General features: G+C 44.0%; 1 pseudogene; it reads left to right on the top strand.

Moving 5' to 3' along the window:
- The first annotated feature begins 1363 nt into the window (after positions 1-1363).
- Positions 1364-1482, top strand: LOC134930357 (5S ribosomal RNA; annotated as a pseudogene).
- The last annotated feature ends 21166 nt before the right edge of the window (positions 1483-22648 follow it).

The following is a 22648-nucleotide window of genomic DNA, read 5'->3' as shown; positions in this document are numbered from 1 at the left end:
CCACAATACATTTTGGTACAACAAGACCCACTATAGGCAGGTTTGCGGGACCGCTATGGGCACGAAATTCGCGCCGAGTTACGCGAACCTGTTTATGGCGCAGTGGGAGGAAGACTACATTTGGAAGAACAACGGCTCATCAGAACACATAGCACTTTGGAAACGTTATATCGACGATATCATAGTCATCTGGACAGGACCACTCAACAAACTCATGGAATTCACAAATCACATCAACTCCAATAATCTAAATTTGGAATTCATAGAGACACACAGTTATGAAACAATTAATTTTTTTGGACCTAACAATCTACATTGAAAATGGAACGATACAGACAAAAACCTATATTAAGTCCGTAGACTGTAACAATTACATACCAGCAACCATCATAAGAATTGGCTGAGAGGAATACCTGGAGGACAATTCAAAAGATTCAAGAGGAACTGTTCAAAAAACACCACCTTTGAGGAACAAACATTGACACTAGAAGAGAAATTCCTTGACAGAAACTACGAGAAAGACATCGTTCATAAAGCCATAGAGACAGCAAAGGAAACAAAAAGAGAAGACCTTTTAAAATACAAAGAGAAAAGCCAAGAAGAACTAAAAGAAGTGACCTTTATCACCAATTACAACAGTCAACACAGAAACTTTGAGAAAATAATCAACAAGAACTGGCCTCTACTTAGACGTGATGAGGAAATCAAAGAGTACATACAAGATCGACCAAGGATCATTTACAGGAAGGCACCAAACATAAAACAAGAACTAGGTTCTAGCTTTTTACCTGAAAACAAAAAGGAAAAAGAAAAAACTTGGATAAATGACACCATACCGGGATTCTATCACTGCACGAGATGTAAAGCATGCAGAACATGCAAGCATAGAAGCACCAAACCAGTTAATAACTTCATTTCCAATGAAACCAAAGAAACTTTCAAGATAAAAGAGAAGATGACCTGTGACACAACAGGAGTAATTTATTTTTTAACATGTCCATGCAATCTACAATACATAGGACGAACTACAAGAAGCCTCAAAACAAGGATAAATGAACATCTCAGGAACATTGAAAAAGAAATAGAGACACATAGCGTTTCAGACCACTTTAAAAGGAATCACAAGCATGATGGAAGTCTCTTGAAATTTATAGAAATTAAGAAAGTTCAAATACCCTGGCGGGGTGGAGATTACATTAGAATCATGTCCAGAGAAGAAACAAAGTGGATATACAATATGCAAACCCTAGCACCAAAGGGTCTCAACATCGACTTTGAACTCAGCAGCTTCCTGGGAGACTGACCAACACCACAAGTACCCAACAGGACTTGCCCACACCACCAGGGCTGCAAACATGTGAATCAATACTGCCATACCATCCATAGACCACCCGATCCCATCCCGAACTTGGAAGTTAAGAGGGATGGGCCTAGCAAGTAATAAAATGGGGGACCATTTATGAACCCTAGGTGCAGTAATAAAACATGCAGCAATACCCTGATGGTAATATGGAGCAACCTGTTTGAGATATAAGTGGAATGAGGACCAATCATCCAGGGAAAAACATCCAGAATAAAATAAAGAAGGAAAAAGATTTATGCACAATTTGTATACAACGTGGAAATCCACCAGAAGTAGAAAATCAAGCTACACACCAATTTCCATATTTCATCTATAAACAAACAATCAAATATTTTAATTATAGGAGGGATAAATATCACTGTACTGCTTTATTAAACATCCCACTAGAAACCGTATTTTGACAACAAGAATAACAAACAAAGAATCATTACAAGTATTTTATTTATTTATTTATGTACTTATTTCCTTTTTTCAGCATTTTTACTAGCTTTTTTCCAGCCGTTTAAATAGCAAGCACACATGGATTATAAACATCTCTGTGGAGATTAATACACTATTAGCAACTCTACACAAGGACATACTAGATACTATGTTTCAGCAAAACAGAATATATGGAAAGCCTGTTTTGCTACATTCAAGATACTTAATACCAATGTTTGTTTGTTTTTCTTTAACAATGCACTATATAGGAAAAGGTTAACACTAATGCACTGTACAGGAATAGGTTAACATCAACGCTAATTAAATTAAATTAATTTAATTAAACTAATGATAGAACTCTAATAAGCAGATGTTTTAAGATGTGCTATATGCAAAAAAAGGGAACCACTATGGACCAATCACATCAAACTCAATACTACATGAGGGAGCTCAAGGCACACGTCACCACATTGTCCCTGACGAAGCACGGCACTATTGTCTGAGTGAAACGCGTTGGACCACGCCCCCCTTTTCATCCGAAACCCGGAGATCCTAACCTCCTGGAAGACGCCGGCGAGAAAGCACCACGAGGATCGGAGTTACAGGCGCCTGTAACACACCGCGGTTACGGGGGGAAAAAAACACCTGCAGCACCAAAGGACACAAGCAGAAACAACGGATCCCCCAGCCCCGGACGGGGTGAAGACACGTAAGCGCCCTTGCAAACTTTTATCTGAACGCTGAAACACTGCGAGTACTCTGCACTGGGATTAGAAGTTACCCAACGAATAACAAAATACCGGGAACTCTGTTAAAACGGACATTTGTGGACACAGAACGTCCAGCCAGAGCACTTGCCTGACGAGTCACCACTTTATTGGAGACCGGTCTCCTTCACTTTTATATTTATATATATTGTGATAATTGTTTTAATTATACTGTATGTTAGAAATTATTATTATTATTATTATTTATACTACAGAGAGCACGCTCAGGTATTAAGGTGTGTAAAAAATACTGTCATTTTTTAACAAACTATTAGCCTATTAAACAAGTTCATTTAAATTATAGAATTATTAACTTATTTATTCTACTCATATATACTTTGTATATACTTTACAATATCTACATACCTCAATTTACACAGAAAGAGGAAATAGAATTACACTGTATTCTCTTGTTATCAGCTATTACTCATGATCTTATAACAGGTTAATTAATTTAATAATTTTTTTGCACAAAACTGCGATTTATTAATTTATTCATTCTTTAGTAATTTACCATTGCTGAGCATTATCCAGTAGCGCCAAAGGTTGGTCCCTTCCCCCTAGAGATTGCAAAATACAAGGAAACAACCGAAAAGAGTTTCCTACTCTAACCTGGGCTGCACGGATATCTGAACATACAAGTAACCTTTATAGGGAGCGCAGAGCACACCCCCAGCTACACACCTCTTGATTCAGTTGATGGCAGAGCAGGTTCAGGAGTGTTTGCTGGTGCTCCAGTCTTCGGCACGCAGTGGCTGAATGTCGAAAGTGTCCCGCAATTTTTCAGGCCACCGACAGCATCTCCTGCATGCCCCTTTCATTTTTCAAAAATTCTGCACCACCAAATTAATTGTATGTGCAAAACATGGGACGTGCTGAAATTTGCTCAGATGTAAGGCACGCACAATATTGGTGGCATTGTCCGATATCACAAATCCCCAGGAGAGTCTAATTGGGGTAAGCCATTCTGCGATCATGTCCCTCAGCTTCCGTAAGAGGTTGTCAACGAATGCTTCTTACGGAAAGTGGTGATACATAGTGTAGCCTGCCTAGGAACGACAGGTGGACGCATGTCTAACATCAACATAGCTGTCAAGGCCTCAGTTATACGCTTTGCAAAAGGATGACTGCTGTCATATTTCATCTTCCTCGCAAAGGACTGTTTGACAGTCAGTTGCTTACATGAAGTAGTACAAGTGGTCTTCCGACTTCCCTTCTGGGATGATGATCGAATCCCAGCAGCAACAACAGCAGCGGAAGCAACAGAAGCAGTAGACGTACCACTCAAGCATCCTCCAGAGGAATCCCCGTTAGGAGAGGCCTCCTCAGTCTTGCCAGTGACATGGCCTGCAGGACTACTGACGTTCCTGACTGAGGAGGAAGATGACTTTGAGGGATTTGGTGGTGTGGCTTGCAGGAGCTTGGGTACAAGAGGAAGAAGGGTGTCAGTGGACTGCTTACGCTCTTACCCAAAGTTTCACAACTTGACACTGACGTCTGATGAATGCGCAGCAGGAGACGATTTAGGGAGGATGTTCCTAGGTGCTTAATAGTCCTTACCCCTACTTATTATGGATTGACAGAGGCAACATACGGCTTGACACCTGTTGTCCGGATTTGTGGAGAAATAATTCCACACCGAAGAGGTGGCTTTTTTGGTATTTTGCCCAGGTATCACAATGGGCTTATTCATCCCATGGACAACAACTCTCTCCCCCAGTGCCTGATTTAAACAAACCACATCACCATCAGAATCCTCATTGTCAACTTCCTTCTCAGCGCCAGCAACTCCCATATCTCATACTGGTGTACTTCAACTGTGACATCTTCAATTTGAATATCAGAAACTTGACTGTGGGTGCTACTTTCAGCATTTGCAGAGGGCGTGCAAATGGTGGAAGGAACCACCTCTTCCCGTCCAGTGTTGGAAAGGTCAGGCATCGCAACCACCGACACACTTGGACGCTCCTTGGGGATTTGTGACACCATCTTAGAATGCACAATTCTTTGCTGTGCTTTTGCCAGCTTAACTCTTATTTTTCTAGTGGGAGGATGAGGGCTTCCATCGTCATGTGAAGCTGAACCACTAGTCATGAACATAGCCCAGGGCCTTATCCGTTCCTTGCCACTCTATGTCGTAAATGGCATATTGGCAAGTTTACGTTTCTTCTCCGACCATTTACATTTCTTTTTTTGGGTCTTTTTACTGAACTTTGGCTTTTTGGATTTTACGTGCACTCTACTATCACATTGGCTATTGGCCTTGGCATGTCATCATCTTTGTCATGACTAGTGGCAGCAGCTTCAGCACTCGGAGGAAGTGGTTCTTGATCTTTCCCTATTTTAGCCTCCAAATTTTTGTTCTCCATTATTTTTCTAGAGTTATATAACACAATATGCGGCACAGGACAGCGTATCCCTACACCACACAGGGCAAACTTTGTAAAAGTTATTTGGATTAAATATTAATAACCCCTTTAAATGTACTAAATAATATACAGCACAGGACAGTACCACTGGACTTATATTGCAGTATCACTGGAATTATACGGCAGTACCACAGGACTTATATTATGGGGCATTACTTTATTTTATATTGTAATGTGGAACACTACTATATATTTCTATTATACCGGGGCACTACTACAGTATATATTCCTGTTATAATGGGGGCATTTCTATGTATTTTTATTAAATTGGGGGCATTACAATATATTTCTATTATACTGAGGTTATCTAACATATAAAAATGAAAATTTGTCCTTCTGTCCTTCTTTCTATACAAATCCACAGTTTACAAGCGAAGATTTTGAAATTTTACATACGAGCGTATTAAAACATGGCGGAGGCAACGAAAACAATTTGAAATCCCCAGCACCTCTAGGGGGCAGACAACAGCACAGAGTATATCAGGAGACAGCATAACTCCGGAATTGCTGGAGCAATGTACTCAAAAATTGGTACACATATACCTTACAATCTGGCAACAAACACTGTGGGGGGAATACACCCCTAGCACCCCTAGGGGTGAGGCAGCAGCACTGAGTATTTCAGCAGATAGCATAACTCTGGAATGCCTGCAGCAATTTACAACAAACTTGGTACACATATGACTTACACTCTTGAAACAAACACTGTGGGATCCAAGAAGGAACTTGAACTTTTCATCCTTTGGACATCTGCCTTGTGGTTAGCTTGGGAGCCAGAGCAGGGTGAAGTCTGGACCACCCTGCTTATTATAACACCTGCGGCTCCTCAGCTACCTCTCCGGTATGCTTTCCATTATTTGAATTGTTACCTGAGATGTTTTGAATATTGACCAACATCTATCCAGGGGTTCGCAACCCATCAGTAAGCTTAGGAGCCTGAGCAGGGTGTATCTTCGATCACCCTGCCACTTATTATACCTGCGGCTCCTAGCTTACCTTTATGGTATGCTTTTATTGTTATGTATGTGAATTTTCATTGTATTAAATTATATTTACTTTTATGTGATACTCATTGGAATTCATACCAATATATTTCAAATAAGTTCACCATTTAATTGGTTAAAGGGGATCATTGCTTTGGTCTTCACACAAATACCACAGAAAGAGGGCGCCCTGGTTACACCACTCCATACTTGCAGTCCTTGTTATTATAAGATGTCCAAGAAGATTTGAGCTAGGGCACCCATTTTACAGAAACAAAATTACGTATTTGGTTTTTTTAATGATTAATAACATTCACAAAGCTGACATCAGTATGACTGATGGAATGGATGTGTTGTTTAGGAAACAGGAATGTTCATGCATATATAAATTGGGTTTTCAGAGCAGACCGTATGTATATATGTTTTGTTAACCGAAGGGTGGTAAAAGCTTGAAATTTTGGGATACTTGGTACACAAACTCTTACATTTATGATAAGATTGTTTTGAAGAAATGTTTAGAAATAAAAACAGGTAGAAGAGATATTAGCAGTAGGATAAAGAAATGTTTGTTTTGTTTTAATGTAATGGTGTCTCTCACACTGCCTATTTTTGTTAAGTCAACAGGTACAACAGGTTCTTTAATTAAGTGCCTGGCACTTCATTTAACAGACACGCCGCTGCCGCCGGAGACGCAGGAGGGACACACAGGAGAGGTGCATGCTGTGCCCTCCATGTCCCTACTTCTCGAATCGCACAGCAGCAGGGGAGCCCGGGGAGGTGTACCTGGCACCGGGGGAGCATATTTAGCACTGGGCGGGGGGGTGTACCTGGCACTGGAGGAGCATATTTAGCACTGGGGGGTGTACCTTGCACTGGGGGAGCATATTTAGCACTGGGGGGTGTACCTGGCACTGGGGGAGCATATTTAGCACTGAGGGGGTGTACCTGGCACTGGGGGAGCATATTTAGCACTGGGGGGTGTACCTGGCACTGGGGGAGCATATTTAGCACTGGGGATGGGCATATTTGGCACTGGGGGAGGGCATATTTGGCACTGGAGGGGGGCATGTTTGGTACTGGGGGCATAAGTGTACCTGGCACTGTGGGGGAATATCTGGTACTGGGGGCATATGTGGCACTGGGAGCACAGCCCTAGCAACAAGCATTACTCCCTGGTTACAAGCACAACACCCAGCTCATGAAATCCCTGGAAACAAGCATTACCCCATAGCAACGAGCATGACACCCAGTGCATGAAACCCCTGGCTACGAATATTACCACCTGGCAACAAGCTTAAAACCCAGCACATGATACCTCTGGCAACAAGCATAACACCTACCGCATTAAACCCCTGGCAACGAGGATGACACCCTGGGCATGAAAACCCCTGGCACCGTGCATGGAACCAAGAGCATGAAACCCCTGGCAACGAGCAGGTAATTTAAAAGTAATTAGAAGCCTTACTGTAGGACTTAATGTATAATGGGCATTGCGGTGTGTGGCATAATGTATTACAGACATTGCGGTGTGTGTCATAATGTGTCACAGGTATTACGGTGTGTGGCATACTATATCATGGGCATTGTGGTATGTGGTATAATGTCTTAGGGGCATTGCAGTGTGTGGCATAATGTATAATGGGCATTGTGGTGTGTGTCATAGGGTATAATGGGCATTGCGGTATGTGTCACAGGCATTATGGTGTGTGGTATACTATATCACGGGCATTGTGGTATAATTATCTCAGGGTCATTGCAGTGTGTGGCATAATGTATCACGAACATTGAAGTGTGTGGCATAATGTATCACGGACATTGCGGTGTGTGTCATAATGTGTCACAGGCATTGTATGTGCTATAATGTATCAGGGGCATTGCAGTGTGTAGCATAATGTATAATGGGCATTGCGATTCCTGTCATAATGTGTCACAAGCATTACGGTGTGTGGCATAATGTGTCACAGGCATTACGGTGTGTGGCATAATGTGTCACAGGCATTATGGTGTGTTGCATAATGTCTAAGGGCCACTGCAGTATGTGGCATAATGTATACTGGGCATTACTATAAGGAGGAAAAATGACAAATAATGTAAGGGGCATGAATCAGGATTATTTTTTTTCCTGTGGTGGCCAACGTCTGGGCGTGCAGGCTGCAACAAAACTGGGGTATAAGGTAGTCTTTTACTGCAATGCCACGCCCCTATATGCAAAGCCACGCCCATTTCAGCAAGGTCACTCACCTTTTGTGGGGGGGGGGGGGGGCACCAGAGAATTTTTTGGCTTGGGGGAGAAAAATTCCCCTCTTAATGCATGCTTTCACCTTATTTGCCTTTGTTGCTGCACTTTGACATTGTGTGTTACCGTTAAATCTACTATCAATGAACACCCCCAAATCCTTTTCTAATAGTTTCCCCTAGTATTTCCCCATTTAATTGGTAGGTTGCATGTTTATTCTTGTCCCAAAGTGCATAACTTTACATTTTTCTACATTGAATATCATACCCCATTTCATTGCCCAAACTTCCACTTTAGATAAATCGCTCTGAAGAGACTCCATATCCACATCTGACTTTATTACCCTACATATTTTAGAATCATCTGCAAAAATTTACACTGTGCTTTCTAGTCCTCCTAAAACATTAATAAATATATTAAATAATAGTGACCCCAGCACAGAACCCTGCGGTATTCCACTAATTACTTTAGCCCAGGTGGAAAACATCCCATTAATCACCACTCGCTGTTCCCTGTTATCAAGCCAATTACACGCCCATGTACAAATAGTGTCTGCTATACCGAGCTCTCTTAATTTGAAAATCAGCCTCCTGTGAGGTACTGTGTGGAAAGATTTTGCAAAATCCAGATAAACCACATCTATTACATTACCCTGGTCGAGATTGTCGCTTACTATCGCATAGAAGCTAATCAAATTAGTTTGGCATGACCTATTTCTCACAAAATCATGCTGGTTCTTATTAATAGCATTGGGAGTTCTCCAAGTAGTCCTGTATACTGTCCCTTAGTATACTTTCCAATAGTTTACCCACTATTGATTTCAGACTAACCAGTCTATAGTTACCAGAATTAAGTTTAATACCATTTTTAAATATTGGGACTACATCCACTATACGCTAGTCCTTTGGCACCATGCCTGATCTAAGTTACTCAGTGAAAATCAGATACAGCGGCCTTGCTATTTCAGCATTTAGCACCATCAGAACCCTAGTATGTAGGCCATCTGGACCAGGAGATTTATTAGTCTTAACATTTTTTTCATTGTTCACAGACTACTTCCTCAGACAGATAAGTATTAAGCAGTGGGACTTTATCAATACTATTGTTATAGTTACTCACTAATCCCACAATCTGGTCCTCTGGTAAACACTGATGAGAAAAATGTGTTCAATATTTCAGCTTTTTCATTGTCATCATTTATCAGGAATCCCAAATCACTTTTTAATGGTCCTATAGTCTCTTTTTTTAGCCTCTTACCATTTATGTACTTAAATATTTTTTTGGGGTTAGTTTTACTCTGCTTAGCGATTTGCTTTTCGTTTTCTATTTTAGCGGCTCTGATTTCCTTTTTGCATTTTTGTTACATTCCTTGTAGTACTAGAATGACTCCTCCTACCTGTATGATTTGAAAGCTTTGAAGGCTCGCCTTTTTTTATCCATTTCGTCCTTAACTTTTTTGTTTAACCACATTGGTTTGAATTTAATACTCTTATTTTTACTGCCCAAGGGGATGCACTTATGGGTATATTTGTCAAGCATTGTTTTAAAAACATCCCACATTTCGGCAATGTTTTTTCCTTGAAAAAATGTTCCCCAATATATCTCCTTTAGTGCACTTTTCAGCATGTTAAAATAAGCTTTTTTAAAGTTAAGACTCTTAGTTGTACCATTAGAGTGCTGCTTTTGAATGCTAATGTCGAATGTGATCATATTATGATCACTGTTGCCTAAGGTCCCGCCTACTGCGGTATTCGCTATTATCTCCACATTGTTAGTAAGTACCAGGTCCAGTATAGTCCCTAGTCTGGTAGGTTCCTCGACTAATTGTGACAAGTAGTTATCCTTTAGCATATTTAAGAACCTTTTACCCCTAGCTGTATTACATGATTCATTGGCCCAAATTATGTCCGGATAATTAAAGTCCCCAATGATTAGGACCTCCCCCAGCCCTGTAGCTGGTGGGAGGTTAGGTAGTTTATAACATGCCCCTATTAAAAGTTTTTTGTACTTTTCTTTCCCATAGAAATTTCAACCCATAATGTCTCCAGTTCCCTCATAAATACCCTCCTTGAAGTATGGTTTTAGAAATGGTTTAACATAAAGACATACACCACCCCCTCTTTTAATAGCCCTGTCTCTCCTGAAAGGAGTATAACCCCCCAAGTTAGCTACCCAATTATGGGAATCATGGGTCCATGATACCTATAATATCATATTGTTCCTTCACTACAAGCATTTCTAATTCCCCCATTTTGCCTAAAAGGCTTCTTGCATTTGCAAGCATACATTTTAGGTTAGTAATACCCTTATCTATTTGTCTATTCATTGGTATCCTTTCCCTTCTTACTTTAGTATTCCCTGATTTTCCAATTCTTGCTGTTCTTCCCCTCCCCCCTTCTCCACCCCTATTATACTTCATACCTCCCCCCTCACTGCTCTCACTAATGATCCCGTAGTTTCTTTCTAATTCCTCCTCCCAGACATCTAGTTTAAAGCTCCTCCAACCTTCTAACCATCCTGCCCCCTCCTCATTCAGGTGCAATACACTGCAACAAAAAAAGAGTGCGTTTGACTGAGACGTCCGCACAGTATTCCAGGAACACAAACCCTTCCTCCTACACCAGTCTCTAAGCCACACATTTACCTCCCTAATCTCCCTCTGCCTCCCTAGGCTAGCGTGTGGCACAGGTAATATATCAGAGAATATTATCTTAGATGTCCTTGCCTTAAGCTTCTGGCCTAAGTCCCTATAGTTAGTCTTAAGGACATCCCATCTTCCACTTTGTCGTTGGTGCCAACGTGCACCAAGACCACCGGGCCATTTCCGGCCCCTCCCAACAATCTTTTACCCAGTCCGCAATGTGTCGTTCCCGAGCACCTGGAAGACAACAGACTGTATGGCAATCACAGTTCCGGTAGCAGATTGCCCTGTCTGTCTTCTTGATAATAGAATCCCCTACCACCACAATCTGACTAGGTACCTCTCTTTCTTTTTTCCCCATCTGTGCCAGAGGGACCACTACTTCGGTTGCTAGAGGTAACCGTCTCCTCCAGCTCCATCATATACTCACTGCCATCCTCAGAATCTTTGTTCAATCGGGCAAATTTGTTGGGTTTTGGCAGACCGGAGATGTCCTGTCTCCCCCTATTCTTCTTCCTTCGAATTGTGACCCAGCTGGCTTCCTGTTCATCCTCATCTCATCCCAGCAACTCCTCCACCATTCTATCTAAACTTTGCTCGAGATTGTGAATATCTCTCAGTCTTGCAACAGTTTGGTCTAGATCAGTTACCTAGACTTCCAGGGCAACCGTTCGCAAACACCTCACGCAGATGTATTCACATTGGGATGGTTGCGCCAGGTGCACATATAGATGTAGCCTTCTTTATCTAACCCTGCCTAGTCGCAGGCATTCACTCCCGGCATGACTAGGCATGCCGTCCGCCTAGTCACACTGGGAGTGCACGAGCTGCTTCCCATTCAGAGCATCTCTGTCCGGGCATGCAGATGGAGATGCTTTCCAGTAAAGTGAATGGGGTGCATCTCCATCCGGGAGCACGCCCGTCCAGACGGAGACGCTCACAGTCGCCTAGTCACACAAAGAGCCTGAATAACGGAGGCTCCATCTGTACATCTTGCACAACATGCACTGAGTGAGATTCCCAATCACCGCCCCACCCATTTTGTTTGAAAGATCTAACTCTCTGTTACCTTCAGAATACAATATAAACTATGCAATACCCTACGGTACTATAGCCTGGCTGTGAAGAGAAACAAATATTCAACAACAGAACAGCAGTTGATAGTACAATGTGTGATAGTGAATCAATGCAAAACAGTCAATTCAGTAGTGATGATGATACTTGCATGTCTGGGACAAGTCAGAACCTCCTGCAGCAGCACCTCCTGTAGCAGCACCTGCTTACAGGTCCCTGCTTTCCCTCTGTTGGCTAAATCCAGCTGCCCATGGCACCTTGTCTCCTGCTCCAAAAGTTCAGTGTCACCTCCTGCCACAAAATAAACAAAACATTTTAAAAAAAGACACTCCCCACTCCAGTGGGTAAGCGACTCACCAGCACCTCCCCCCCCCCCCCCCCACTCCTGCTGCTCAGATGCTCCTCCTCACATACACCCGAAGCAGCAGTTGTCTCTCCACTGCCTGCACCTCACTGCGAGTAATTAAGCTCCTACTCGCACACACACACAGCAGCTCTTTCACCAGCTGCCCACTCCTTTCAGCAGCTTTGCTCTCCTTACACTCTCACACACACACCCGCACAGCTTCCTGTTTCACTCTCTTACTTACACACTTTGGTCCTCTTACATGGAGCAGCTGCCTGCACTGCTGTTCAGGACTCCGTCCCGCTCTCAGTCCCGGCCAGTGACCTACTTAATCACCTCCACCACCTCCCCCTGTCAGGCTCACAGCACACAGCACCCAAGTGGCTCACAGCCCCCGGTAATCAGCCCTCCACCTTACCCCCAGTTACGGCTCCCAGATCCTCTTTCTTGGACGTGCTCATCCTGCACGAGCACCCGGCACCCAGCACTTCTAGTTCCGGGATGCATCATTCAGCGTCCACTGATAGCAGATTGTGTATGTTCTTCCTGTCAGTACTACTGTAGGAGTAGATTAGACAAGGACAGACAGAGAAGACTGAGACAACAGATTGGTCTGAGGACAGACCAATGGGGTTGTGATTATGTACACGGTAAGAGAGGCACGAGAGAGAGAGACTGTAGTGGAATGGAACGGACAGTCTCTCACAAGAACCACACAATGAACTCTCACAAACAACACAAGAAACAGGGACATAAACGATGGATAGATTGCAGGGACAAACAAGGATTCTGCAGAACTATAACTAAGAAAGAACAGAAGCAGTGTTCCAACAGGATTGGGACTTGGCACAGAGAAACAAAGGCTTCTGCTGCAACCCAATTCTATGACCAGAAAGCAGTGCAAGGCAGATTCAGAAGATATAAGGAACAAGAGCCAATCATCAGCCTCCTGCAGCCAAGCCTCCAAAGATTACTTATTCCATGCAGGTGCTACAGCAATTAAGCGAACAGACAGAGCTACAAGCATCACATGTAATATGATGAGAGAACGTCACTCGAGGTATGCCTGAGCAGACAATGGGGGTCATTCTGACCCGATCGCACACTGCAGTTTTTCGCAGCGTAGCGATCGAGTCAGAACTGCACATGCGCCGCAGTGTGCCGGCGCATGGCCGCCCATCGCTGTGCTATGATTGCCTCTGCCTGATTGGCAGGCAGAGGCGGTCGATGGGTGGGAGGGGGCAAAAAGGCGGTGTTTAGCCGCCGTTTTGTGAGTGCGGTCTGGCCAACACAGGCATGGCCGGATCAAACGAGGGTCGGGCCGCAACGGCTGCGTGACATCACACGCAGCTTCTGCGGGCCGGGGAGCGATGAGTAGCTCCCGGCCAGCACGCTAAAGCTGCGCTGGCCGGGAGCTACTCTTGAAGTGCAAAGGCATCGCTGCTGTGCGATGCCTTTGCACTTCTGCGAGGGGGGGCCGGACTGACATGTGGGGCGGACTAGCCCTGTACTGGGCATCCCCCCGCATGTCAAGGAAGAAGATCATAGCTGTGCTAAATTTAGCACAGCTACGATCAACTCGGAATGACCCCCAATGGCTAGAAAGTAGTTTCTTGTACGAGAGAGAGAGTCCAAGAAGACAAGAGAGTAGCACAGGACTGATGGCACAGCAATTACTGTACATCTATGTTATAATGGAAATTGAACTTGAGCCATGAATTGGTTGGATACACACATTCACCAATATTGCCAAGAATTTATCGAACTGAACTTAACCGACATTAATTACCTTATAAGTAACTCATATGTAATCATAGTAGTGACACTGCTATATACAATATAATATTGTTTTATTCTGTGTAATGAAATGTTTTGAAAGGATAATGCAGTTTTTGACATTTTAATGGAGATCATGTTTGGTATATGTGGCATTCGAAAATCAGAGGGTGGAATGTTACTAGTGGGTTAAAATGATTTCTGCATGCCTGACAGTTTATTGTGTTAGGTCCAGTGTTGTAGCTATCACATCTCTGTAAACAGACAAATAGACCTTCAATAGGGGTGGTCTTCAGTTTGCTGGCTGTCGGGGTCCCGGTGCACAGTATACCGGTGCCAGAATCCCGACAGCCGGCATACCGACACCGTTTCTTCCTCTTGGGGCCACAACACCCCTGGAGGGAGAATAGATAGGGTGTCGTGCTACCATGCCTGCAGCATGACGAGCGCAGCTGTCGGTATGCCGGCGGTCAGGATTCCGGAGCTGGTATGCTGTGCGCTGGGACTCCGACAGCCAGCATACCATACTACACCTCTTCTATAGGCCTAAAATCTCCTCAAGACTAAAAAGCGCTGGTTATACCAACAATGATGGAGATCATTTTTACAAAACAATTGTGCTGCGGCCTCCAATTAGAGGTAATTGTAAACCCCACTACAGAGAAAAAAAGAAAGAGCTTGCTCAATTTATATATTTTAATCTTTACTATTTATTTATTTTGTTAGTTTCATGGGCCTAATTCAGACCTGATCACTAGGGTGCGTTTTTTGTAACCCTGCGATCAGGTAGTCGCCGCCTACAGGGGGAGGGGGAAATCGCTGGCTGTGCAGGGGTGCGATCGCATGTGCAGGGGAGCTGCACAAACAGAAGTTTGTGCAGTCTCTGCACAGACTAGGACTTAGTCTTCCAGTGCGATGATCAGGACTGGAGCTGACGTCAGAAACCCTCCCTTCAAATGCCTGGTCCCTCCTGCTTTTTTCTGGACACTCCTTAAAAACAGTCAGTTGCCACCCACAAATGGCCTCTTCCTGTCAGTCACCTTGCGATCGCCTGTGCAATCGCTTTTCTTGCACCATCCGTCTCTGCCTTGCGCTTCCCAATGCTGCGGACTAATGCGCCTGCGCATTGCGGTGCATACGCATGCGCAGTTCAGACCTGATCGCAGGCTGTACGAAAATGCAGCCTAGCGATCAGGTCTGAATTAGGCCCCATGTTCAATAAAATAGACATTACATAATATTGAAAAATACAATATAAAAGCACAATATCTGAATCTTAAAAGATTGTGGCTGGCTGTATTTACCCAAATTTAGGGATTCGCATTGGTTTCGCAATTAAAATCTGTGAGTCCATAATATACAGTAGAATATAGTATTCATAGTGTACACTTTAACTGAGGCTCTGATTGAAAACATGGCCACAGGCAGGGGTCGTCCACAATTGCTATGACCACAATCTAAATTGCGGTCGCAGCTGCTGGGTGGAGGGTAGCATGCTGGGCAGTTTTGCCCTGCCCTGGGCGGCCCCCAGAATGCAATAGAAACAGTTGCAGATTTTGCTTTTTAGCAGAATCTGCAACTGAAGCTGAATAGGGTCCTTAGAACCTTATTCAGTAAGGATTGCAAGATTGGCAAATCGCAATCCGGCTTATTAACGAATGACTAAATATGCGCAGCATTCGCATTTCACATGCACGTGTAAGAATAGCGACAGAAATTATGTACATATCTTGATCGCAATGCAGCTGCTGTTTTACTGACAGGAAGTGGAAATCTGCCGCTGTCTGGGTGTGTGCAGGCATGCCCAGGTGTTTTTAAGGAGGGCCTCTGATGTCAGCGATGACCACTTCCAGCCTCATGTGTCGCAAGAATTGTGGATGACATTGCCTGGCGCAGATACGAAAAATTATCAATGTTCTAGTAAATGCGTATGGTTTTGCAATCAGACCGCATATTGCAATGCATTTGAGAGATAAATGGGTTAAGCAACACCAGGCCTCATCTTTTTTTAATAAATATATATTATACTGAAAACCTCCATTTCAGGATGGGTCATTACTTGTGGGAGAGTGCTCTGTACTTGACCCCATGCTAAAAGTTGCCAGCCAGCCTCCTGATGTATGCCAGGGAAGGGCTTGTTAGCAACATTTCTGTAGCTTAAATTCACAAACGCAACTGAGGCAAAAGCAGCACAGATGGCCATGATTGTGTCCCGCACAGAATAAGCCCCATTGTGTGCAGTTCCCAGTTTCTGAGCAAGAAAATCTGATCGTATTTTCAATGGATAAAAATTACCATACAAACTCAGACATAAAATGTAGCATTTTAAATGCACAAGCAAGTAAAGCTCATTTAATGTAAGCAGTCAAAACAAATTGAGATTAAAACTATGCAGAAGTGGAAGTGCATTTGATGCTCAGATTCAGGGCCGGTCTGAGCCCAAACATTTCCCTAAGTACTGTATTGCGGCAGAGTTTGACTGTCACTGCATAAGACTGTACAGTCCAAGGTCAAAGGGAATGGCCCCATAGGACCTCTACACAACAAATGACTTCACATTTCAATTTCTTCCAGAACGTTCTTCATAGTACAGAATGTTGACCTTGCCAAAAGAAATCTGAAAAATTAGCTACCTGTGTGAGCTCTTTGAAATACAGCAGGTATTAAAATAAAATGATCCTCTAATAGTCTCCATTGCATGGCTTAATACACATTGACAGTGGAAGAAAAAAATCTTCAATATGTTTACTCCTATTAGATCACACGGAAAGCTGGAAATAGCCATTATGCAAATGTACTCTTCTAAAACTAATTATGCATTCTATCACATATGACCTGAGAATCACATAATTATTGTCAGTTATATCAAGCCCTCATAAGTAGTCAGGTTCTTTTTTGTGCCAGTTAAAATAAGGTGTCAATCATCTTAAAACCACATGTAATGTATCTTCAGTGTGATGTCTAACATGGGCCCTCATTCCGAGTTGTTCGCTCGTTCTTTTTCATCGCATCGCAGTGAAAATCCGCTTAGTACGCATGCGCAATGTTCGCACTGCGACTGCGCCAAGTAACTTTACTATGAAGAAAGTATTTTTACTCACGGCTTTTTCTTCGCTCCGGCGATCGTAATGTGATTGACAGGAAATGGGTGTTACTGGGCGGAAACACGGCGTTTCAGGGGCGTGTGGCTGAAAACGCTACCGTTTCCGGAAAAAACGCAGTAGTGGCCGGGGAAACGGTGGGAGTGCCTGGCCGAACGCTGGGTGTGTTTGTGACGTCAACCAGGAACGACAAGCACTGAACTGATCGCACAGGCAGAGTAAGTCTGGAGCTACTCTGAAACTGCTAAGTAGTTAGTAATCGCAATATTGCGAATACATCGGTCGCAATTTTAAGAAGCTAAGATTCACTCCCAGTAGGCGGCGGCTTAGCGTGTGTAACTCTGCTAAATTCGCCTTGCGACCGATCAACTCGGAATGAGGGCCATGGTGTTTGCTTTTACTCCTCATAGATTGCAATAAAAAAACAGACAAGTTGCAGGTTTAAAAAATATCTCAATGATAACTATAGAGCAGGTGTGGCCTACCAGTCAGAGGTATTGAGCCAGAAAAGAGCTATAGTCAAGTAAAAGAGCCATTATCATGGGTGAGTGGCCTAGTTGTCACAAAGCCACACCCCATTTTGTGCACACACCTTTTGGTATGACGTTTGTAGGAGTATGACCTTATGTCACAAACCCGTTTTTAGTCACTTTGTACAGTGCCATATACATATAATGCCCCAGTACAGTGCCACATACATATAATGCCCCAGTACAGTGCCACATACATATAATGCCCCAGTACAGTGCCACATACATATATTGCCCCAGTCAGTGGTACAAGTAGAAAAAATCTCTCAGTGGTACTGCATGCGCCCGCCAAAAAATGGGTGCCTCCACAGTGCCAAATACACATATGCCCCCACAGTGCCAGGTACACTTATGTTCCCAGTGCCTGGTAAACATGCCCACAGTGCCAGGTACACATATGCCGCCAGTGCCTGGTACACCCACCATTCTGCTCACCACGCTGCTGCTCTGCTCAGTCTACTCTGTGTGAGGGGAGGAGAGTGCAGCCTGCACCTCTCCTGCCACTCAGTCTCCGGCGGCGGTGTGTATCTTCAATCAGGCGCCTTAGCTGCCGGTCCGCGAGCTCTGATTGGCTCACGGGTCAGCGCCCTTAGAAACACTTAGCAGTGTGCTGTGCAGCGGGAATGGGGAGCCGACCGAGCTGCATGCTGAGGAAGAAAGAGCTGCATGTGGCTCAAGAGCCATGGGTTGGCCACTGCTGCTATAGAGTGTAGAGTAATTAAGTTATGTCAATCTCAAGAACAGATACTTAATGGCCATTGTTTAGTTCTTCATGCCACAACAAAGCCTCTATGCATGGGGAATTTCTACCTTAAAATTAAACAATTTTACAAGCATCTTAGTCAGAGTACAGTTATTAAACTACAAAGAGCAATGTTGGTTGCAAAAAAGGTGTTTTGTCAGCAAAAAAGCATACAAGTGAGAAAAGAGGGTATGACTTTATTCCACTTTAATGTTTGAAGGTATGAATATTAAAATTTACTTCTCCAACTTGCATGACCTGAAAGTATTGGCAAGGTTCAGTCAGTGGCCCTATGGCTGGATTAAGATATCACTTTAAATGTAACACACCCACCATGTTACTTTATATATCATCTTACAGTATATATAATGCCAACCTCCATGTCATCTGATACGTAACACCCACCATATGTCACTTCTTATATAATTGCCCCATGTCACTTTATATAACAACCCCCCATGTCATATATTTAACACACATACTTTATGAATTAAGTCATAATCTTGTCTTCAGAACTGCATTAATAATACGGATTGTGATAAATAGGTCCCTATAACACTAAATGGAAATCAGATGTGTGTTTGAAACCCCATTTAAATGGGGCTATAGTCATTATGTAGACATTGTGAAAGGACCGGAGGGTTAGGCTACTGTAGTGAAGGGCTATTACTAAACTGCAGCAGTGGAAGGTTAGGATTAGGCTACGGGAGGATTAGGTTAGGGTTAGGCTACGGGATAACATTAATCACTGTCTGAAAGGTTATGGTTATACTGCAAGAGGGGAGTTTAGGGGGAAAGTTAAGAGTTAGGCATACTCACCATTAGAACAGACGCAGGATCAGCCAGAAGTCACCATCAGCTGACCACTGGTCCAAGAAGACACCACATCATTAATGCCCAGAGTCAAACGTTGTGGGACTAATCACAGTATTTTGAAAGGCCCCCAGATGTTTCTAGAGAATCACCTTTCCAGTGTTTGTTTATTTCATGCCCCATAGCAATGCCCCCACTTCACAATATGCTACATAATGCCCCCAGTTCACATTATGCTACACAGTGCCTCTAGAGTGGTGGACTAGTTCCTGCCCTTGGACACCAGGCTTTTTGCAGCTCATGTTGGCCTCTATATTGAAGACGTTTTTATACATCAAGGGACATCTCAGGGAACTACTAAATTATGTCTTTTGATCTCTAAACCTCTGAGGAAACCGCCACCCACAAAAGGCGGAGAAACGCGTCAGGTGATCGAGAACGTCAGGTGGAACGCACCAGAAGCCGGAAGCACCGAAAAATCCAGAAGTCGCAGTCCGCGACCAAGTGCTCCCTGCTACACCACACGCTTTCAGCGTCTAATGCTCAGCCGGAGACAGCCGCACGCCGCTGGTACAATTCAGCCAGGCAGGAGACACTAGAAACCGCTGCAGTGTGGAGGGATAAGCATCGCCCGTAGGAGTGTCATGCCGGGGACTAAGTGATCTCAAAATTTGCCAGCATTACATCTTGAAATCGCAATAAACCGTTGCTATATACTGTTGCCTGAACAAAATTGCTATAGCAACTAATATTCCAGCAATTAGCAGTACGGGACTATGACTTTTTCATTAGAGCTTTAAGCATGCTTAGTTAACAGTCTTCTAACACTGATACCAACAAATCCCCTGGAGGGAGATAACTGCTTTACTAACCTGCAGGACTGTGCAAAAAGACTGTGCTGTGCTTGATTTAACTATTAACATACCGGTATGCATGCAATTTATTGACATAAAAGTCCAATTGGCTAGAGCTTATATTTTATATTGCATTTATTCTCTTCTTGTTTTGATTGTTATTTTTATTGAGATGTCTCTTTTGACAAATATATTGTTTTTAGGAGATGAATAAAGGATTGTTTTTATTAAACCAGCAGTCTGCAAATAAATTAGAAGTTTTTTATTAATTCCGTGTGCGCTCACACTTGATATATAAATCTTTTGATTAGATCATGCCAAATGGGTGCTATACCCTAAACTAGTGGCCAGCCATGTAGTGGGGATGCACTTAGAATCCCAGCTGTCGGGATGCCTGTGGTCATGTGACCAACACCAGAATCCCGACACCACTCCAGAGACCGGCGCCGGAGCTCCGACAGTCGACATTCTGAAGGTGAGTATTAGGGTGGGGTTAGAGTTAAGACCCAAGGGTGGGTTAGGCACTAGGGGGAGTTTAGGTTAGGCACTAGGGAGGTTTCGGTTCATCGCTAGGTGGGGTTAGGATTAGACACAAGGAGGGGGTTAGGATTAGACACTGGGGGGGAAGGGTTAGAAACTAGGTGGTAGGGTTAGACACAAGGGGAGTTAGCCCTAGCCACCTAACCCCCCAGGGTTTTCCATAGCCGCCACCCCCAGAGGTTTAGCCCTAGCTATCACCCCTCAGAGAGTTAGGGTAGGGGATAGGGGGTTATAAATACTCCCTCTGATGATGGGATCTTCAGTGTTGGGATGTTATGGTTGGTCATGTGACCACTGGCATCCCATTCCATGTAGTGTCATGTCTGCATTACTATGGTGTTAAATACATTTTTTTTTATCTGTGGTAAGGTGCATGCAAGAAATGTCATCTGAGTATCTGAGATCAGGTTTGCCAATTTTTCTGGAATTTGCCACCTGCACCATAAGGCAATAATGAGCATTGATCAAAATACCCTGGTTTGCTGCAGCTTTCTTGGAGGCATGGACCCTTACAAGTTCCCTGGTGTTCACCAAGAACCACTGCAAGGTGGGATGGACTTAGCAGTACACGTAGGCGAAACTAGACATTTGGTAATGGGTGGCCCCAGTTGGGCCCCCACTCCCAAAAAGAAGTGCAGAGCTAATAATGTGCGCGCGCCAAAGGCGCACGAGCCCAAAAAATGGACGTGGCCACATAGGGCGTGGTCACTGAAAACGGGGCGTGTCAACATGACATGCCGCCTATTTCTTATCACACTTGGAACATTATTTTCAAATCTAAAAGCATCTTACCTATATGATGGTTAATCATAATGTGGAACCTCTGAAGAACTATATCCTCTAAGGCAGACGGCATCTTCAGTTGGTATTCACTATTCATGTAGGAGATCACATCGTCTGGAAGATGCCTGTTTGTGTAGGAATATTAACAAAGTCAGCATCATATGACAGCGGTTCAACCAGACTAACATCCTGCCCCCTGTGTCACATCCTGCCCCCTGCGTCTCTCAGGCACACCACTTCGCCCTTGCATCTTTCAGCAACACCATCGCGACCTTGCATCACTCAGCCACACTATCTCCCCCAGTGTCTCTCAGCCACACCATCTCCACCCTGCGTCTCTCAGTCACACCATATCCCCACTGCGTCTCTCAGCACACCATTATCTCCCCCTCGTGTCATCTCTCAGCAAACCATTCCCTTACCCCACCGTTGTCTCTCAGCACCACTACCTCCCCCTGCGTCATCTCTCAGCACACCATCAAATATCACCTGTGTCACCTAAGCACACCATCCTCACCCCCTGCAACGTCTCTCAGCACACCACCACCTACTCCCTGTGTTGTCTCTCAGCACACCATCACCCACCCCCTATATCATCTCTCTGCCACACCATTATCTCCCCTTCGTGTCATTTATCAGCACACCATCATCTCCCCCTGAGTCGTCTCTCAGCACACCATCACATTCTATGTTTCTGTGCCCTCCACATTCATTCTATCTCAGTGTGTCTCTCTCCTTCATTTGTGTCTCTCAGTGGGTCTCCCTACCTTCATTCTGTGTCTTTCAGTGTGTGCCCCCCTTCATTCTATGTATCTCAGTGTGTCACCCCCCCTTTATTCTATGGGGGATATTCAATTTGCCCACAACGATTGCGGGTGTACAGTGTCGCCGCCGGGGGCTATCTAATTAGCACCGATAAGCCAGCGCATGCCGTGGTTTATCGGGGATTCTGCTTCACCTGCCTCCGGCAGGCGAAGGAAAATGCCCGATAACAGCCCTGTTTTCATCTGAAAACGGGGCTATTTCCCCCGAAAACACACAGGTTTCACTGAACCTGTGTGTTGACGGGTGTAACTGCACTCATAATCAGCCGAACTAATTAAATAGCCCGACCACAACACCTGAAGAAACATCAGGGGTTTTGATTCCTGATGTCTCTTCGGAGGCAAATTGAATATCCCCCTGTGTCTCTCAGTGTGTCTCCCCCCATTCTATGTCTCTAAGTGTCTCTCTCTCCCCTTCTATGTCAC

Source organism: Pseudophryne corroboree, chromosome 5 (assembly GCF_028390025.1).
Source record: "Pseudophryne corroboree isolate aPseCor3 chromosome 5, aPseCor3.hap2, whole genome shotgun sequence".
In the NCBI taxonomy this organism is placed as follows: Eukaryota; Metazoa; Chordata; class Amphibia; order Anura; family Myobatrachidae; genus Pseudophryne; species Pseudophryne corroboree.
This window is presented reverse-complemented; position numbering and strand designations above follow the sequence as displayed.